The 18,900-nt window shown below is 42.4% G+C and overlaps 1 protein-coding gene across 4 annotated transcripts in view; it reads right to left on the bottom strand.

Moving 5' to 3' along the window:
- The window catches only part of STXBP6 (syntaxin binding protein 6), a 239,606-nt gene that overhangs the window by 196,137 nt on the left and 24,569 nt on the right, over positions 1–18,900 (bottom strand). The window contains exon 1 of one of the 4 annotated variants that reach the window (XM_053670498.1): positions 9,493–9,513. The exons of the other annotated variants lie outside the window; for them this stretch is intronic. The gene's annotated coding sequence lies outside the window, so the exon portion shown is untranslated. Of the gene's footprint in view, positions 1–9,492; positions 9,514–18,900 lie in introns of those variants that run through there. 4 annotated transcript variants of the gene reach the window in all.

Raw genomic sequence — 18,900 nt, 5'->3', positions numbered from 1 at the left:
TTACCAAAGCAACACAAAATGCATAGAGTAAAAAATAAAAGGCTCCTATAAATCCAGACTTATCTAGTGGGTTGGCCAAGAAGTTTGTTTGGCTTCTTTCTGAAGATGGCTGTAGTAGTGCTTAGCTGTCTTTAACTTCACCTGGTACAATTTTGTTAGGTTGTGCTGTGATAGCTTCATATCAGTGTGCATTTTAAAAAAACTTACCAAAGGGGAAAAAGTAGGTTTACAATTCTCTGTATGAAAAATAGTACAATAATTAATAAATAACAATATAAGAATAAGCTGTTTCACCAACTCACAACTGTAAATTGCCCCACACTGTATATAATTCACACACACACAAATTAATTCCAATGGGATATTATAAATCCAACTTTTTGCCTAACATTTTAAAACATAATGTCATTTCTTTATGCAAATATTTTATTTGATCATTTTCCTATTAATGAATATTCACACTCTTTCCAACTTTTCAATAAAAAGCACAATAGACATTTGCTGTATAGTGGTGCAAATATGTAGGAATTGCTAGAAATGGATCCATATTTAAAATGTTGATAAATATGTCCAATATCCTTCTAAAATTATGCACTAATTTTGATTAATACTCCATCCCTAGTATGTGAGAGTACCTTTTTCTTGTCCAATTCTGGGTATTATCAATCTTACTAGTTTTTGCCAATCTAATATGTAAAAAAATGGCATGTTATTAAATTTGCAGTTCTTAGGTTTTTAATGAAGTTGATAATCATTGTATATGGTAGTCAAGAAAGGGAGTGTTCTTAGCAGCAAAAATTATTTTTTTTTAGTAATATCAAAATACTATCTTGTGGATAAGTGAAGGTGAGAAGTGGCTTCTCTTATAACCCAACATACAGATACTTAGTAGGGCGTTCTCCAAAAGTACTTCCCATAGGTAGGTAAGACAGCAGTATTTGCAGGCCAGTATAATGTCATTTAGTCCAATGGATTGAGATGCAGGAAGAGAATTTACTCCTTCCCTATTAATCATCATGGACTACTTTGGAAGAAGACAATGAGGTCCATATTCCCAACTTAAATGCTTACAATTTCTTCAAGTTCATTTATGACAGGGAATTCTATACAGTTGTGTGCTCAGGGTTTCCCGAGTCCTGTTAATGAAATAACGGTTTCCCAGTCTTCACAAAGCCAGTCGAAATTAAACGACAAGTACAACAGCACAGAAATATGCATATCACAGATTCTTAAATGTAAAGGTCAAGCCATCAAAGATGTGAAGATGAGCTTCTGCTTCACTGACTTTTAGCAGAAAAAAATAAGTAGAGCAAGATCCGAGAAAAAGCTCTGGCCAGCTCCTTTTAAAGACACTCCTCAGCTGGAGGGGGAGGGGAGACCAGCTGTTAACTCCAAAATGGAGGAAGACATTGACAGTGACCCCGCTGTTGCTCACAGGAATACACTGTTGAAGGCCCTAGTTACAAAAGAGAGTGGAATGGGCTGCCTGTAAAATGCCTTCTTTCCTGGCCTTTAGTGTCCCTTCAGGAGGATTCTAAGTCAACATTCTGTTCTGTTACCATTATCAAAGTGTGTTCTTAGGAAGGAACACAACAAACCCCTGAGGGAAGGATTTTAGCTGCAATTTTATCAGGGCAAACAGGTATGGGTGCACATGACTACGTCCAGGGAATTCTCCAGATCCTTCAGTGAGGCAAGCAAGACCTAAGATACAAACCTAGCTACCAAGCAGAAGAAGATTAATCTGTCGTGCTTTTATTAAACTGAGTGACACAGTAGTCCAAGTAACATAGTAGTTTTGCCAACAAATCACGTGACTGCGCTTCAGTATCACCCACCAGACATCAGCCTTACAAATACCTTTTGAACCAGGTCAAGGCACATTCTACAGCAACCATTCGGCCTGTCAGCACTTCCCCTTCTTAGCCGCATGCTGGGTGCCTCCCATTACTGGCTAAGGTGAGGCTAATCTCACAAAGCTAAACACAATGCAGGAAACATCACTGGAATGGACAGCACTCTCAATGGCAGCAGGAAGTAATGTTCGCCATAGGAAAAAATCATTCACTAGCATAAGACTAGCTCAAGAAGTTCTTCCAGTGAAAGAAATTTAAGAAATCAATTGATTCATCAAACATTTATGGGGACACACATAACATACACAGAGCTCTGGGGTAAAGGGCCAGAGGAAAGGATACAAAGACAGCTGAGGTCCGGTGCCTACCCCCAAGGAGTAGACCATCTCAGAAGGAAGGCAGACAAGCTGCCAGTAACAACTACAAAATAACGCAAACTGAAGAGGGGGGGTTGATAATGGGCTAAAAAAGAAAAAAGCAAATTTCAAATTCTAACTTGGCATATAGTGACAAGGACAAATGAAGGATGCCATTGAATCTGCAGAAACTAGCAACTAAAACACAGTTGAACAGGATTTTCTCAGGTTACACACGCTAATCTCCGCATATCACTGACCACCCTTCGCAACGCTCAGTAAAGCAACAGCTCTAATTCTTCTACTGTGGGTCCAGGTCAATGGAATTCAAAGGGGGAAAAGGCACCCAGTCAACTTGTACTGGACTATGTGGAACACCAGTTAAATAATCCATCTTAGAATTATAGACACAAGAAGAGGGTAAGGCAATACTGAGGGCTGTGTATTGGACTCTGTGGTTGACTACAAATTTCAGGGGTAGGTTTAAAAATCACAGAGAAGCAGCATGTGAAGTCTACATACCTCTCAGCTCTTAATAAAACGAAATCACTTATTGTTTAAGAAATTTAACTTCTGTGGAGTTTTTCATTACCTCTAGCTGAGAGCTCCATTTGAGGTGGTCGATCAACCAGGACTGTTAGCTCTCTGAAGTTACAGGTCATGTTTCTTTCATTCCCAGGCATCCCCAGTAGCACCTAGCATGAGGTAGGTACTAAAATATACGAGGAGAAGGGGAAAAATTGGGGGTCAGTTAGCACTCCCTGGGGTCTCCCTTCGGCCGTTGAGAATACAGCAAGGAGCACAGACCTCTGTAAGCCATGAATGGTGAGTGCAGGAATAAACACACACCCTTGGCCTCCAAGCACAACAACCACTGTGTCCCAGAGCACTGATGCTGCCATTCGGATGGACCCAACTAGGTCCAGTCCCCCAGGGAAGTAAGACTAAGGTACTGGGACTATAGAGTCTGCCTCTCATTTGCCTCACACAGTACCAGCATTAGTTAGGGAAGACCTCTGCTGAAATAGGGCCAAAAATATATAATGGCTCAAACACCTTAGAACCGTGTATCTTGCTCTCATGACAGGGAGGGACCGGGTGAAAGAGGTGCTCCTCTTCTTCACACTGAAACAGACTCAGGCAGATTCAGACTCTGCTGTCTTCACCATGGTCACTCTAATGGCTAGAACTCCATCACATGGCCACACCTAAGTGCAAGGGAGGCTGGAAAATGTATCCCAGGATCCTCACCCAAAGGCGGCTGACCCTTTGCTTCTGAAGGAAAGGGAATAACCTGATATTAGGGCCCAGATGAAGCAGCTGATGGAGAAGTTTTGCTTAGCTTCCTCCAAGAGTCACCGTCAGTAAGCTGTCATAGATCAATGCTGCCATGTCTACCCTTCCCCTTGGGCCCTTATCAGGATTCACCCACATAATACACTCACGAGGGGTTCATCTCTGAATTGGCAAATATTAGTAGAGCACACAGTTTCCCTCACAAAAGGATCAAAATGCTAAGTATGTCCTTGAGACACTCAGCGTCTCCACATAAGGGCCACCACGTCTTAGACTCAGCACTGTCATTACCGCCACTAGAAGCTGACTTCCTCCTCAGAGCAATCCTTCACCAAAAAGAAGCACATTTCACTCCGATACATTGTGTACATTAAACAATAGGCAGCGACAACACTGTGCTGGAAGGTGGACACTGGGCACTTGGCTGACGCACCCCTGGGTTATTTACCCCCATGGCCCCCCCAAAGCAGGTGACTGAAAACCATGCCGCAGCAAAGGGACAAGTCGGCACATGTTATGGACCCTTCGGAGTCTACTTCCGATGTTGAACCACCGCCATACAAATCATCTACTATTCACAGATACATGTTCTTTAAGTTCAAGATACATACACAAGTGTATCTTGACTTACCTCGTCGGCCTCCATAATGTCTTGTATATACCATCATCAATAAACATTTGCTGAGTGAGTATAGTACATTTATTTATTTTTATTTGTCACTAGTTAAGCCTTCCACATAAGGGCTGTCAGTCCAGAGGACAAACGCTCAGCTGTATGACTCATTCCACACACATCCTTGCTAACAGGTGTGGGACAAATACTTTCTGGCCGTGACAATGACAATCCTAGTGATGAGTACGACAGCACAGTCGGTCACGATACGTAAAGCACGGTGCTGTTTCGTGCCTGTGGATCCAATCACTCACCATAAGTTGTGCAAGATGCAGGTCCTGATACGGTCCTCTCGCCCCAGGCTCTGTTCCTGCCTCCCACCCGTTTTGATTTTCTCTGTGGCGTGTGTCACCACCGGACGCATCTCACTTACGTGTGCCTGTCTTCTCCACTCCAGGGGTTCTGTGAGGCGAGGAACTGTGTGTCCGTGTTGCCCAGCACCACCCCAGTGCCTGGGTGTTAGAAGTGCTCAACAGACATCTGCAGAAGGAATGGGTGAAATGAAGAAGACATGTGCATGCCTTCCTCTGTATCTGAAGATTTTAGTTGCAAAAGAAATTTCCCCTGCAATGCTCCAGTATATTCTCATTCTTTTGACATACTGAGAACACCTCAAAAAAAACACCTCAATCTCATTGACAAGCCACTTTTTGTCATAAAGCAGGGTTTCTAGAAACTCAAGTAATTGTTATGCCATCTTAAAATGCCCAAATAAACTGAGAAGAGACAGAATCCTCAGGATTGCCACTTCTGGCCACCTTTCGCCAGACACGAAGCACCTGTAGCTGGCCTGACTCGCTGCCCACCACCAGCTCCCTCTCTCCTCCCCTCTCTCCTCCGCAGTCCCGCCCTTGGAGCAGCGGGGGCTCCTGCCCCCGAGGCACAGAGCCACACAGGAGGATGGGAAATTCCTTCAAACAGCTTCAGAAACACATCTGCCTGAGGCCCACAGGCATAAAACGATCAGACTCTAGACTCAGCTCCACTCATGAGAAGTAGCCAACGTTCATTTAAAGAAACAATACTGGTTCAAGCTAAAATTCTTGGCGTTCCAAAAGTGGCCATATACCTGATCAATTACTTTAGGCTACTGAAAAAAATTACAGAGTGTTATGGAAAACAGTGTGAGGGATCTTCAAAAAATTAAAAACAGAACTACCATATGATCCAACAATCCCACTTCTGGGCATTTACCTGAAGAAAATGAAAACACTGACTTGAAATGCTATGTGCCCCTTTGTGTTCATTGCAGCGCTATTTACAACAGTCAAGATACAGAAACAACCTAAGTGTCCATCAGTGGATGAAGCAAATGTGGCACATACACACAATGGAATATGATTCAACCATAAAAGGAAAATCTCGCCACTTGCAACAACATGAATGGAGCATTATGCTACGGGAAATAAGTCAGATGAGAAAGACAAATACTGTATGATTTCACTTACCTATGGAATCTAAAAACAAAAACAAAGATGAAACAAAAGACACACCAGAAAGCAGCGAGCTCATAGCTACAGACAACAGATTGTTGGCCGCCAGAGGCGTGTGGAGGGGGAAGGGAGGGTAGATGAAAAAAAGTCAAGGAAGTCAGAGGTGCAAACTTCCAGTTATGAAATAAATGAGTGATGAGGATGCAATCTGTAGTATGATGACTACAGTTAATAACACTGCACTGCATATTTGAAAGTTGATAGAGTAGATCTCATCACAAAAAAATAAATTGTGACCATGGTGATGGATGTTAACTAGACTTGTAGTAATCATTATGCAAAATATATAAATATCTAATCATTATCTTGTACATATAAAACCAATATAGTATTATATGTCAATTATTCCTCAATAAAAATAAATTTTAAAAATTCTACTGAGAGACATAAATCCAAATATACGGAAAACTAAAGAAAAAAATCACTGAAAGGTTATTTTTAACTTGCAAAGCTATTTATTGTTTACTTGATGGAACTTTAAAATCCATATTTTATTAAATTTTGGCATATGGAGAACAGTATTTACTGGCAACAATGGTCCCTGTTCATTCATTCCTCTGTTGACTCTAAAACAGTAATTAAAAAATATTGCCAAAGTAATGGTAAGAGACAAGCATCTTGAGAGTATATAACACAAAAGATATTTTACATATCAAATGGTTTAACATACTGGACATTTTACACATTAGAACTTTCTAGAATGGCAAAGTTCTTAAATTTCAAAAGAAGAGCTGTTTTAATACCTTCTACCATACATCTCAAATGTTCCACTGAGACTTTCTTCAAATATACTCTGGCCAAAAGGTTTGCTTCAGTTTTTTTTTAAGTAAATACTGTGCCAGTTAGCCAGTAAGTACGTATTATGTGCTAAACCCAGGTTTAGGCATGGGGAATACTGAGATGAAGATATAACTTTCATTATAGCTGGATTCACCACCCAATCACGACCGGATAATGGCTGAGACCATTTCTTGTTAATCTGCTTTGGTTTGACTTCAGAACAACTTCACATAAACATAAAACTTCACCAGGCATCAGATTAAGGCAATGCAGCAACAACGAAAAGGAAACTTCAAAGCAGTTCGATTAGGTAGAGAATTTTTCATCCCTGGTTTTAATATTCAATGTTCTAACACTTATACATCTTTAGAGCTTATTAATTTTTTCTAGAGACATTTCCCTCTTCTTTTTAACTAAATAAAATGTTATCTTGAAATGATTTTCAACTCACAGACAAGTTGCCAAGATGGTAGAGAGTTCCCAGCCTACCCTAATGTCAACATCTCTTAGTCTATTATTAGAAACTAAAACCCAGGTTTTATTCAGAGTTCCAGTTTTCCCACTAATGTCTTTCCTTCCTTCCTTCCTTCCTTCCTTCCTTCCTTCCTTCCTTCCTTCCTTCCTTCCTTCCTTCCTTCCTTCCTTCCTCTATCAGCTGTTGTTCCATGATCCAATCCAGGATAACACAGTGTATTTAGGACTACATTCCTCCTAAATTCTATTTGTCAACTCAGACATCTTTCCCTGAAACACAGAACGGGTGGGACATCTGCTGTCATCATTACTAAGCTGGGGAAACTAAAGCTTGAAAATGCCAGGTGACCAAGACCCCTCAGCAGGGCAGGGGGGGCAAGGGCCACATCGCTCCACACCCTCTATGTCTTCCCTCCTCTCCAGGACTCTTGGCTTTTAGAGACCCCTTTGTAATGCCCACTTGACCTACCTCACCCCAGTGCAGATAAGGAGATGCCCCTACTAGAGCGGGCCCAGCCCTGGGGGAAACCCACCCCCTGCCCTATCACCTCTTGTCCTCGATTTGAGGGCCAGGACAGTGTCGTCGTAGTGACATCAGCCTGTGCAGGCCCTGTGCAAGCGAGAGAGAAACACTGCTATTCATCTATGCAAATCATTTGTGATAAATGAAAAATACTTCAAATTATTTTCTCTTAGTATCTTCTAAGAGGAATAGTCTGTTTCCCCACCCCCTGAGTCTGGGCCAGCTTTATGATTTGCTCCGACCAGAAGAACTTAGCAGAAGTGATACTGTACCAGTTCTGGGCCTAGAGCTCAAGAAGCCTCACAGCTTCTTCTCTCATTCTTCTGGAATCCTGATGCCATCGTATGATTAAGCCTGAGCTCACCTACTGGTGAGGCCACAGGGAGAAGAACTAGTCACTCTGCCAATAGCCTGCCCATAGCCAGACCAGCAAGTTAGACCATCCTAGACCAGTCTCAGGTGACAGCTGACTGACTGTGTGCAGTCCCAGGAGTGACCCTGAGTGATGTCAGAACCATCCAGATGAACCCAGTCCAAGCTACCAACTCACAGAATTGTGAGCAAATAAATGACTTGTTTTTAGCTATTAAGTTTGATGATGGTATGTCACACCACAAAGGCTAACGGATACCAACTCTCAGTTCTCTCTCTGTGGTGTGATTCCAACTTTACTTCAGGAGGTTCTGGTAGTTGTGCCAGTCTCAAGATTTTCCCCTCTTAATCTTATTTGTAGATCACCTGGGTTTTCTGCTCCTCCACTTCCCAAATTGCCTCTCAAAGTAAAAGAGATGGAAAAATCACACAAATTATACAAACCTATACAATACTAAGTGAAGCATATTTCTTTCCAAGCCCCAAGCCCCGAAACATCAGTCTGTACAGTAACAGGTGGCATAGTCAAATGCAGACAAAAACTCTCCTCCCTCAGTGAAACAAACACCACCAGCCCAACCCTACCACCTGAGGAACAAGGTCATGGCCACAACATCATATACTCTGTCCTGAACTCACTCCAACTTGGCTTTGACCCTCGCTTTGACCCTCAACTAAGCAGTTCCAGTTTTCTAGTCCCACTGGCTTCTGCTAATGGGCTCCAAAACACCCACATGTAGCCTCTTCGGGCAAAATTGCATCACACACAAAAAACCTTGCACTTCGAACCAAACCAAAATACCACAACTTTGAACACAACATGGTCCTAAATTTCCAGCAGCAGTGATGGCGTCTGTGTATGAGCTACAAATCACGCAATGCCATTATCTTTTCTAGAGTGGTACTTCCCAGAGAGAAATGCTGTTGTATAGGCTATGCCTACTCCCCGCATCAGCCTAACTTCCGCTGTGTTTTACTCCACAACACTGGAAGGATACAACACACAACTGCTCCCGACAGTGGCTCACTGAGAGGTGGGGGGAGTGGCATGTGGAAGAGCTCTTCCCAGTTTCTGGAATATCCTGAAATGGCCTTGTTTCCTCTTGGGCATCATCCATATCATTGATTCCACCTCCAAATGTATTCCGAGAATTCTGAATTCACACCACAGAGATGTTCAGTCAAGGCAGCCATCTTGAAGAGCTAAGTTATGGCTCACTTAAGTGATGGATAACTTAGTGATGGCTCACTTAGACTTGGGAAAGAGATCAATGGGCTACTCCTGTAATTAGACCCAGGACAAAAACAAAAATAATCTGGCCCTCATTTTCACTTCAATAAAACCTTTTCTGCTGTAAACCTGTTCAGGCAATTAAAATCAATTCCAATTTCCACTCCCTACACCCTATGTTCTTTGCGCTTAAGAGAAAGAAAGAAACTAGGTAAATAAAACCTGAACTTCATATGGTATAATTGTATACCTGAATCTATGGAATTTTATTAACCAACATCACCCCAGTAAATTCAGTTTTTAAAAAAAAACCTGAATTTTAAATCTAACTTCAAATTGCCTGGGGCTATTCACACTTAAGTACATGAATTAGTGTGGCATAAGCTGACACATATTCCATATATATGTAGAATATGTCTTTATAAAGCACTCACCTACCTTTATCCCAGCCTTTTAGTTGCGACTGCACATTGTGGACAACTCCACACACAGAGCACCTTTCCTCCTCGTCCTTCAAGCTCTTTATGAAGGAGCAAAGTTTCTAAACAGGAAGCCAAAGGGCAGAAAGGCGGGGCCATGTTCCTCAGTGACACCAGGACCCCAAATTCCTGGCATTCCTGAGCTGTAAATTCAAGGCTCCCATCATCATACACTACATGCTTTTCATGTGGAGCTGGGTCTGTTCAGTGTTGAACGCGGAACTTAAAATTGTTTTTCTTTTGCCATTTGATCAAAGGGACAGATAGGAAAGAAAATTAAATTTGGACATGACCAATGGCAGTACCACCCCCATGAAAGCCTCCTACCTCCACTCCGCACTCTGACATCCACATATGCTAAAGTCTTCTATGACTTTGCCTTCAGCAAAGTCAATGAGATGACCTGCTAGACGAGCCCAGGCTTCTGCTTTGACTTTCCAAATAAATAAATCTGCATGCAACAGGTCCCATAGAGCAGATATGTAAACCATGCCACTGCAGCAGATTTAATGTTCAGGAAAATAAACAAGGTTCCAGTGGAAAATAAATTTGTTCATAAGTACAAAAACTTATTTCGTATTTAATATATACTTGCCAAAAAAGAAACCTGTATTTTACTAAGAGCTCTGAGGAACCCTTGACATACATATACTCTTTGCCTCCCTCCCCACCTGAACCACGAAGTAATTAGGAGGCACCTGAACAGCCATGTGGGCTCTGATCCAAGCTTCTTGTATGATGACACTTTGCCAGGTGGCACCTGAGGTGGTCAGGTGCTTCTTAGTTGGTAAACAGTCAAGGGCATTACGTAAGTCTGCTCCTCACCCATACATATTGTAAGTTCAGAAAGCCACTGCTAGCTGCTTTAAAAACACATTTCCTTTTCTCTTTTAAAAATATTTTATTTATTTATTTTTAGACAGAGGAGAAGGGAAGGAGAAAGAGAGGGAGAGAAACATCAGTGCGTGGTTGTCACTCACACGCCCCCTACTGGGGACCTGGCCTGCAACCCAGGCATGTGCCCTGACTGGGAATTGAACCAGTGACCCTTTGCTTTGAAGGCCAGTGCTCAGTCCACTGAGCCACACCAGCCAGGGCCACACTTCCTTTTCTCATGATGGAAACTCTTCCACGTGGCTGGGAAACAAGAGTTAATGTTACTCATCACCCAAAAGAAGCTACAGTTATTAGGAATTATGAACAAAAGATGTATTGCTGAGTTCGCCTCAACAGAATGAGACGAAATAGATTCCCCTGAGGAGCCAGAACTGCAAAATTCAGCAGCTTTAAGTACCTGTCCCATAGATATTTGTATACTATTCACTGATTAAAAAAGAGAGAGAGAAATCCATGCTTAAGGCGCCATTACTCAGCTTTGAAAACTGCAGATGCTTTCTTGCAGGATTTGGTTCAACTAACCACAAGATGGGGTAGGGGCTGGTTAGGATTTCTAAGCTATGTGGTCAAGCAACCAATTGGACCCTGCGTTCAGAAATTAGTGGGAAATGCATGAGCCCTTATGGAATTCCATGGGCTAAGCAGGATTTTCTCTGCATGACTGAGATTTTCGAAAGTTAAGGCTCTAATGAATTACCATGGCATCTTGAATTTCCCCACTGTGACCAGAAAAACAGTATCTCCAGTGCACTGTTTTCCCTTCCACCGTGGAGCTACAGCAGCCACTCATCCTGCCTCTGCATCTGCTCGTCCCTTTTCACAACCATCCACGTCAGAAAAAGAACTGGTCCGTTCTACTTAGCGGCCCTACCAGGTACCTGTCTAGTGTGGCAGCGGAGCCGACAGCTCCTGAGCTTCAATAATCATATGTGTCTGGACACCAGGGATTCTCTCTTGTGAGGGCAGGGCAGGCAGGGCATCCACGTCCACCTCACATTCCCGTGTTTGCTCTTTATTAGCTGTGGGGCTTGGAAAAGGTCTCTCACACACAGAAAAGTTAAGAAATAAAGGAGTGAACTTATAAGGTCACCAGTGATTCCATGCATGTGGCCAGGAATTTAAAAGATGAACATGGGATAGTAGTTCCTGAGTTTTTTGGTCTTATGAGCTTATCTGAGAAAATTCTAGAAAACACCAATGTACACGTACTCATTCCAGTAGCCAACATGTGGTATTTAGAAAATTCCACTGTACGTATTGAGAAAATGAGAGTCAAAGAGATAAATAATGTCTTAATACTACTATGAAAATTGTTTTGGCTTCCCAGACCCTTTTACAGGGTCTCAGGGACCAGGAACCACGGGCACCCTCAGCCTATGAGAACCAATAGCTTAGAATATATTTAAACATCAGAAAGCAGGAAAACCATCAAAGACTGCGAGAATCACACCAAAGGACTCAGGAGCCCACACGAGGGGTTCCCACAGGTCAGAGACAGCACCATTTTAGTATCAGTAAGAATAAATGCAATGGATTGAAACACTAGTATTTTAAATTCATCATCTTAATGAATCACTGGCCTGTCTGTCCCTGCCTCCATCTCTGTCTGTCTCTCTCAATGGTTACCTCCAGAGAATATTACTAATTAGCTAGCTAACAGAGCCAACTAATTATTTTGAAAGCTGGTAAGTAGAAAGGAAAAACTCAGGTGCTTTTTCTGACTTCCCCCATAAACTGTACCTCAGAATAGCCAAATGCCTGATTCATAGGAGTTTCCCTTTATAGAAGCATTCTAGATCATAAATGAAGAAATGACTAAGATTTTGAATCCCCTAATGAATTGATGGATTTAGGCAGCAACAATCACCACAGACTGTCAACATATCACACACACACACACACACACACACACAGCTGATGTGAATGTAAGTGGCTCCTGACAGGAGTGCAGAACACTCTCAAAGTATTCTCGGCAAAAACCAAGAACTAAGTTGGATCCAGCCTCTAGATGTAACTACCAGTTCAAAAGAAATACAGCAGCCAGAGGAATTTAACAGGAATGTAATCAGCAAAATCCAGCCTATGGGAAACTTTGCAGAATACATGATTCACTTTGGCAAAAAAACAAATCGCAAAGAAAAGATAGTAACCGGTGAACCTATAGATCAAACAGGACTTAAGAGGCATGTCAACCAATTGCAATGCATGGACCTCACTTGGATCCTGATACAAATCAACTGAAAAGAAAAATGAGGAAAACAGATGAATCTCAACACTTCAATTCCATAATTGAATATACTAGAGAAGGTCTTAAATATGATAATAATATTGCAGCATTAAAAAAGTCCTTAATCTTTCAGAGATGTGTACAAAAATACAAATGAATATCGGTCCGTCAGAGATTTGCTTCTAAATAACCTGGGGTGGGGAGAGGATACTGGGGTTTGGATGAAGCAAGACTGGCCTTAATTTGATCATGGTTGAAGCTGGAGAAAGGCACATAGAGTTCATTATAATATTCCTTCTATTTCTGCGTATGTTTAAAATTTTCCATATTAAAAAAGGAGCCCTGAAAATGCTCTGTGGCCCTGTGCTTGGGAGCGCTCGCCTTCAGGGAGCGCGCCGGGACTCGGGCCGCAAAGCTGACCTGGACGCAGAAGGTTCAGAAAGGAAGTTCTGAGTCCTCTCCAAACCTGAGACAGCTTCCCAGCAGGAAACAAAATCACATTCACAGTATGATCATAACTGAGAAATACAAACAAAACCTCACCACAGAAAAAGGTGTAAAGAATTCTTCACAGATAGAGAAAATACAAGACTACAGTAAGTTACTTTCTCCTGGGTACAGTGACTATGTGAGTTTGCTTTTCTTTGCTTCTATTTCTGGGAATTTTCTAAATTTTCTTTAATTACTATATTGTTTTAAATTACTGTATTGGTTTAAACTGTATTTTGAAGTTATTTATACTATCAAAGCTCTAGAGATAGCTATTTTTATGTCGTCACACTTTGCTATATTTCTATGACCCTTTGTATGGGAAGAGTATTATAATAATGAAGAAAATATTGAAAACTATAACTGAGGAATTTTTAATTGAATTATGAAAGCAATACAAGAACACCCTTATTATATCTGGGAAGGGGGGATACCCTTCATTACCTTTTCCTCTACAAATAGAAAAGAACTGCTATTTTAGAGTCTCACTCAAGACTCATTAAACTGAGTCTTGACTCATTTTATCCAAAGACTCATTTGGGTAAACTCACTCAAGATGTCCATTAGTCCCTCCAAAACCTCAGTTTCAGGAGGTCTGGGACCCAGTGAAGGAGCTTCTGTCCAGATGGAGAACAGCTCTGAATAGAGAGGGTGGAGCTAAAACGGGTGTGCAGTTGTTTGTGTGAAAGGTAATGCAATACTGAATAAGCAATAGTACAAGCACAAAGTCTGTGGTCTGCAGACTCACAGTTGTAAACCCACTGTTGCCCCACCCTGCACATCCAAACACTCTGTCCACCCAGCCCCGCTGCCCACGGCCCACTGCCTTGCATCCGCTCAAGGAAGAGAAAGAAAAGTTTAGTTTAAGGCCAAGATCCCCCCCCTGGTAACACCATATTCCACAGAAACTTGTGTCCCACCATCAAAAGTGGATAATTTTTTTAAAGAAATAGGCAACAGCTTGGAATCCTATGCAAGCTTCAATTATTTCACTTTGTAAATAAATGAAAGAATTTATGCACCAGTGACTATTAATAATTGAACATGAAAAAATGCTGGAAATTTGGCATAGATAATTGTTATGTTTTCCACCCGGGTCTAATTAAACTTGATTTGCACTGCATAGTGCCTTTTTTTTTTTAACCCTGCTATTAAACAAATAACAACAAGAAAAAAAAAGCTAAAACTGCCATTTCTATGCTTTATATACATTGTGGGAGTCTGTACTCAGAGTGGGAGAAGAAGTAAAAATGACTCGCTACAGTAGGCAGTGCAGTCTTGTAGCTGCTGGTGAGAGCTCTGGCCCGGCCTGCCAAGGTCAGAACCGCTGGTCTGCCAGTCATTAGCTGCATGACCCTGGGCAGGCCGTTCGACCTCTCTGGCAGCAGGAGCCCGTCATCCACACTGTAAAGATGAGTGGGTGTGTCAGGGGGTGGTTGTAACAACTGAGCTGAGACATTGAAAACGCTCAGGACAGTACCCAGTAAACACGTGCACTACGAGTGCTGCCCACTATGGTTATTAGGACCTGACGCACCTTTTCCCTACTCCCCACCTTTTTTCTTTTTTCACCCAAGAAATAAAGATTTGACAAGCTTCTTATTCTTTAGCCTCATCAGAGAATATGGTAATTCTGTTTTAAACCTTGACTTGTCTATTTCCCAAGAGCAGAAATGAACTTTTTCTCTAGGAAAACAAAATAACAACAACAAAGATGATATTAGATTCCCCTTTATTTTGTATCAATCACAAACAGTAGCAAATTCCTAACTCCTTGAACCTGGAAAGAATCTCACTGACTCTGAGGTCCTAGGAAATCCTCAGAATTAGAGAGAATGACTTCCCAATCTCACCCAAAACCCTTTGTAGTGGGGATCTAGTTTCTAGTTACACCAAGTCCCTCCAGACTCTTTTGAAAAGGGAAAAAAAAGACATTTGACAACAATTCCAATAACAATGATCTTGAGAAATTTATATCCGTTGTGAGAGAAAGGAGCACAAGTCTTAAGAATAGTTGCACATCATTTACCACTTTTATTCAAAAGAAAATTCTAAGTGTGCTGGTACTATTAGGGAGATTCCTGGATTCAGAACTTAGTAACAAGCCATATAAAAGGATACTGAAATCATAAAATAAACCTAACAAAATATAAAACTTTTTTTAAAACCCAAAACAGTATTTTCTAGGTTACAAGGAGTGGGAAGGGAGAAATAGAATGGGATTCATGCATGCTTTGGGCTCAAAAACATGAGCATTGGGATGAGAGCTAAGCCACATTATAAGGCTTGCACTGAAGAAAAGAAGTTGGTAGACAAAGAAGATAAAAGAAATTTGAAGTGAGTGCTGTCCAGATAGTATAGTGTACGGTGCTGAGTACACAGTACAATATTTCTTAGGAATGGACACAAATAGTCCATTAGGTATGAAGTCATATCTCTGATTTCACATATTTACACCCAAGTTGAAGTGCATGTTGAGACAAATCTGTTATTCACCAGAATTCTTGGAAAATAAACAGTATTTATGTGTGCTAGTTGTTAAGATATATCTGATTCTTCCTCACAGCTGCCTTATTGTGGGAAGAACTTTGATACTCAAGTGAGAAAGAATAAGAAGTAGGGATAGAATCAGTAAAGCAGGTAAAAGCCCACAAAGGCCAAACTATGACCCTTCAAGTCTTCATAAAGCCTGTGCAATGGGCCAGATTTCCCGTGGAAGCAGGTGTGGAGAGAAGCGCAGCCCTCAGAATGCACGTGAGTGACACAGGGACCGCTCTTCAGGGCTCAGAGGCCCAGAGGCAGAGGGAGGCCTGAGGGGGGCAGACCTGGGAACATGGACTCTCCAGAGGGCGTTGGGTGGAGCCAGGTTTAACTAAAAATCTCCAAAGGGCAAGGAAAACCAGGTGATATGCTCGGTTACCAAGCTAAAAGGTTGATGGTATCAGGAAAGAATGCAAATGCATTCAAAGATCGGAGATTCCATGGGAATCTAAAAATCACTGAGGTCATTTGATTAAAGGTGGTCTGGGTCATAAAGTAACCCAATGACATGCTAGGCCCTAAGGGACCCGTAGGACACCAGACAGCAGGAGGACTTCCAGGACCTGGCTGCTTCTCCCGGGCTTGGATCCCAGTGGGCGGGTGGCCCAGCAGGGCCTAGAAACACGGAGGTGGTTGAGACCTCCAACTATGAAGCTAAATGGCCTGGTTTGCACCTCATCCTGCCAACTACAGGCTCAAATTAAGAACCTGTTCTGTGTGCTCACACACCCATCCCTGAATTTTCCCTCTGACCAACTGCTCTTCATTAGGGTCACAAACAGATATTCTCTACAGCACACAACACGATTATACTCTGTCCCCATCTCGGCCATATTTCAGAAGACACATTGTTAACCTGAACTTTGTATGTTCTGTTCTACCAGTGATGTGCTGTCTGGTTTCTTTATTTTCCTGTTCTTCCTTCAGGGCACACAAGCAGGACCCCCACAAAGTCGAACTACATTGCCGACCTCAGCCACTCCCAGTGGTTTCTCACCTGCCTGCAACTCACTCCTACACAGCTGAACACTGAGCACTGAGGCCTTGGCAGTGACGCTCCGGACGGCGTGGTGCCCACAAGGCCCAGAGGCCTCTCTGAGCCCAGGCTCTTCTCACTCACTCTTTGACCGTTGCATCCCCAAAGCCGGGGCCTTTAATATTACGGGAGGCCACGATTATCACTAGGGCCCCAAACTCTCGTGCTTTTCCAAAGTATTGACCCTGATTTTCACTTTAAAGGACCAGATGTAGAAGCCAATCATCAAAGAGGAATAATGTGGTAAAATATCAGAGGGCCACACCTCCATATTTTATGCTACTCTTTGACATCACCACCCAAGATTAGGGCACTTGGGATTACAAGCTCTTCATTTATAAATTTCTTCAACATGGGATCTTTCTGATCAGCTGCCAGACCCAATAAGAATAGCTACCATTAATGGCTGACTACATGGCAGGCACTACTCTTGGACGTCTGCAATCTCCACTGAGGCTTCCTGAAGGATCTCAAGGAGGCTGGGGTTTTAGCTACAAGTTAACTCAGCCCCCTCCACTCTGTGGAGCCCAAGAAGCAATACGTGGTGGACTTACACCTCATCTCCCACTTTCCAAGCCTTCCAATGCCTAGTAAAGACATACACAAAGGGTCGGGATAAATCTGTAAGCCACAAGAAGACTCGTATCTAGAATAAACTAAGGCTTTCAAAAAATGCCAAGAACAAAGCAGGTGGTTTACTTATATCGAGAGCAAGATAAAAAAATAATTGAGGCAGAGTCAAAACTATTGCTGGGGTAAAAGAGTATGAAACAGCAGGTGTCAAGGGCAGGCAATGGTAGTCAGTAACTCTTTGTTCTCTTTATTAGAGAAAAATGAAACAACCCCTAAAACTGCAAGTCCCAGGTAGGAGAACCCAAGTCTTGGCTTCTAGACTACCCCAGGATCTAACTTGTAGGGGTGTCCAACCTGAGACCCATGGACCGCATGCAGCCCAGGATGGCTGTGAAGGCAGCCCACACAAAATCGTAGATTCACTTAAAACATTATGAGATTTTTTTTTGGGGGGGGCCTATGTGTTGCAATGTATTTAATGTGTGGCCCAAGACAACTCCTCTTCTTCCAGTGTGATGCCAAAAGGTTGGACACCCCTGGGACTCTAAAGGGACTTGCAGCCTTAAAAGCCTTGAGTTGGGTAAAGTGATTCTTCCTTGGGAATAATTTTTTGGGGGAAAAAATCAAAGTTTTCTCACTACCTTAATAATCTATAAATCCATGAAAGAGCTAATTTACCAAATTATACAAACAACAAATACCAGGAGCCAGAGAGGAAAAATATAGCATCATGTTGGACTTGGACTTGGTTTGGGAAGGGAAAAATGGATGTGGACAAAGGGGAGAGAGGCATCAGGACAGGGCAAATCAAAGGCAAAAGTGAGGATGAATAAACAGGTTCCGGGGAAGAACGAGGAGGCAGAACTACAGAGAGCGGAGTGAGCGGCTGGCGGGCAGCAGAACTGCTCTCGGCCGTGAACCGTTTCATTCCAGAGCAGGTCTCCTGAGTGCTGGGGGCCTTCTCCCACTATCTGTCATCCTCATCCTCAGCCTGACAACAGGCACACTCTTGTTCTACGCGTTGTCATTTATCTAATCTTCTCAGAATCAGTAACGAAAAGCTGCTATATCTGAAAGCTGGCAAGCTTAAATTATTTTTTATCACAACTTTCGGATGTTTTGAAATGATCAGATTTAGTATTTTATGATAAAAACCCAAGTGTTTTTTTTTTCTTGGTGAGTCTTTCAAACCCCTTTTTCTTGACAAGTATAAGTAACGCTGGCTCCAATGCCTTACCACTCACAGAAGCATTTTTTGAGCACTTAGGTTACTGCTTATAAGCTACAGACGGGTGGGCCTGCTCTCTCTCAGTTACTGCCAAAGCAGGACACATATAAATGACAACAGATGCCACTACCCAGGCTTCCTACGTACCCTCCCCTCGAAGCTATCACAGCGGGAGCCGCAGAGGACTCCGTGAAAGCCGGCCCCTCCTGAAGGCTGTCATTCCACCATCAGTCACCTTCCACACAGCCACCCAAGACAAAACGGGCACCAATCATTCCAGCAACTGGAGATTCTGAGAACTCAAGTGGTTTAAGTGATTCAGGTTTTCTGTAGTAACACAAAGTGATTAGAGACACAGTTTCCCTGATAAAATATC

The sequence above is a fragment of the Artibeus jamaicensis genome, unplaced genomic scaffold, assembly GCF_021234435.1.
Source record: "Artibeus jamaicensis isolate MK-2021 breed Jamaican fruit bat unplaced genomic scaffold, CSHL_Jam_final contig_588, whole genome shotgun sequence".
Classification (NCBI taxonomy): Eukaryota; Metazoa; Chordata; class Mammalia; order Chiroptera; family Phyllostomidae; genus Artibeus; species Artibeus jamaicensis.
This window is presented reverse-complemented; position numbering and strand designations above follow the sequence as displayed.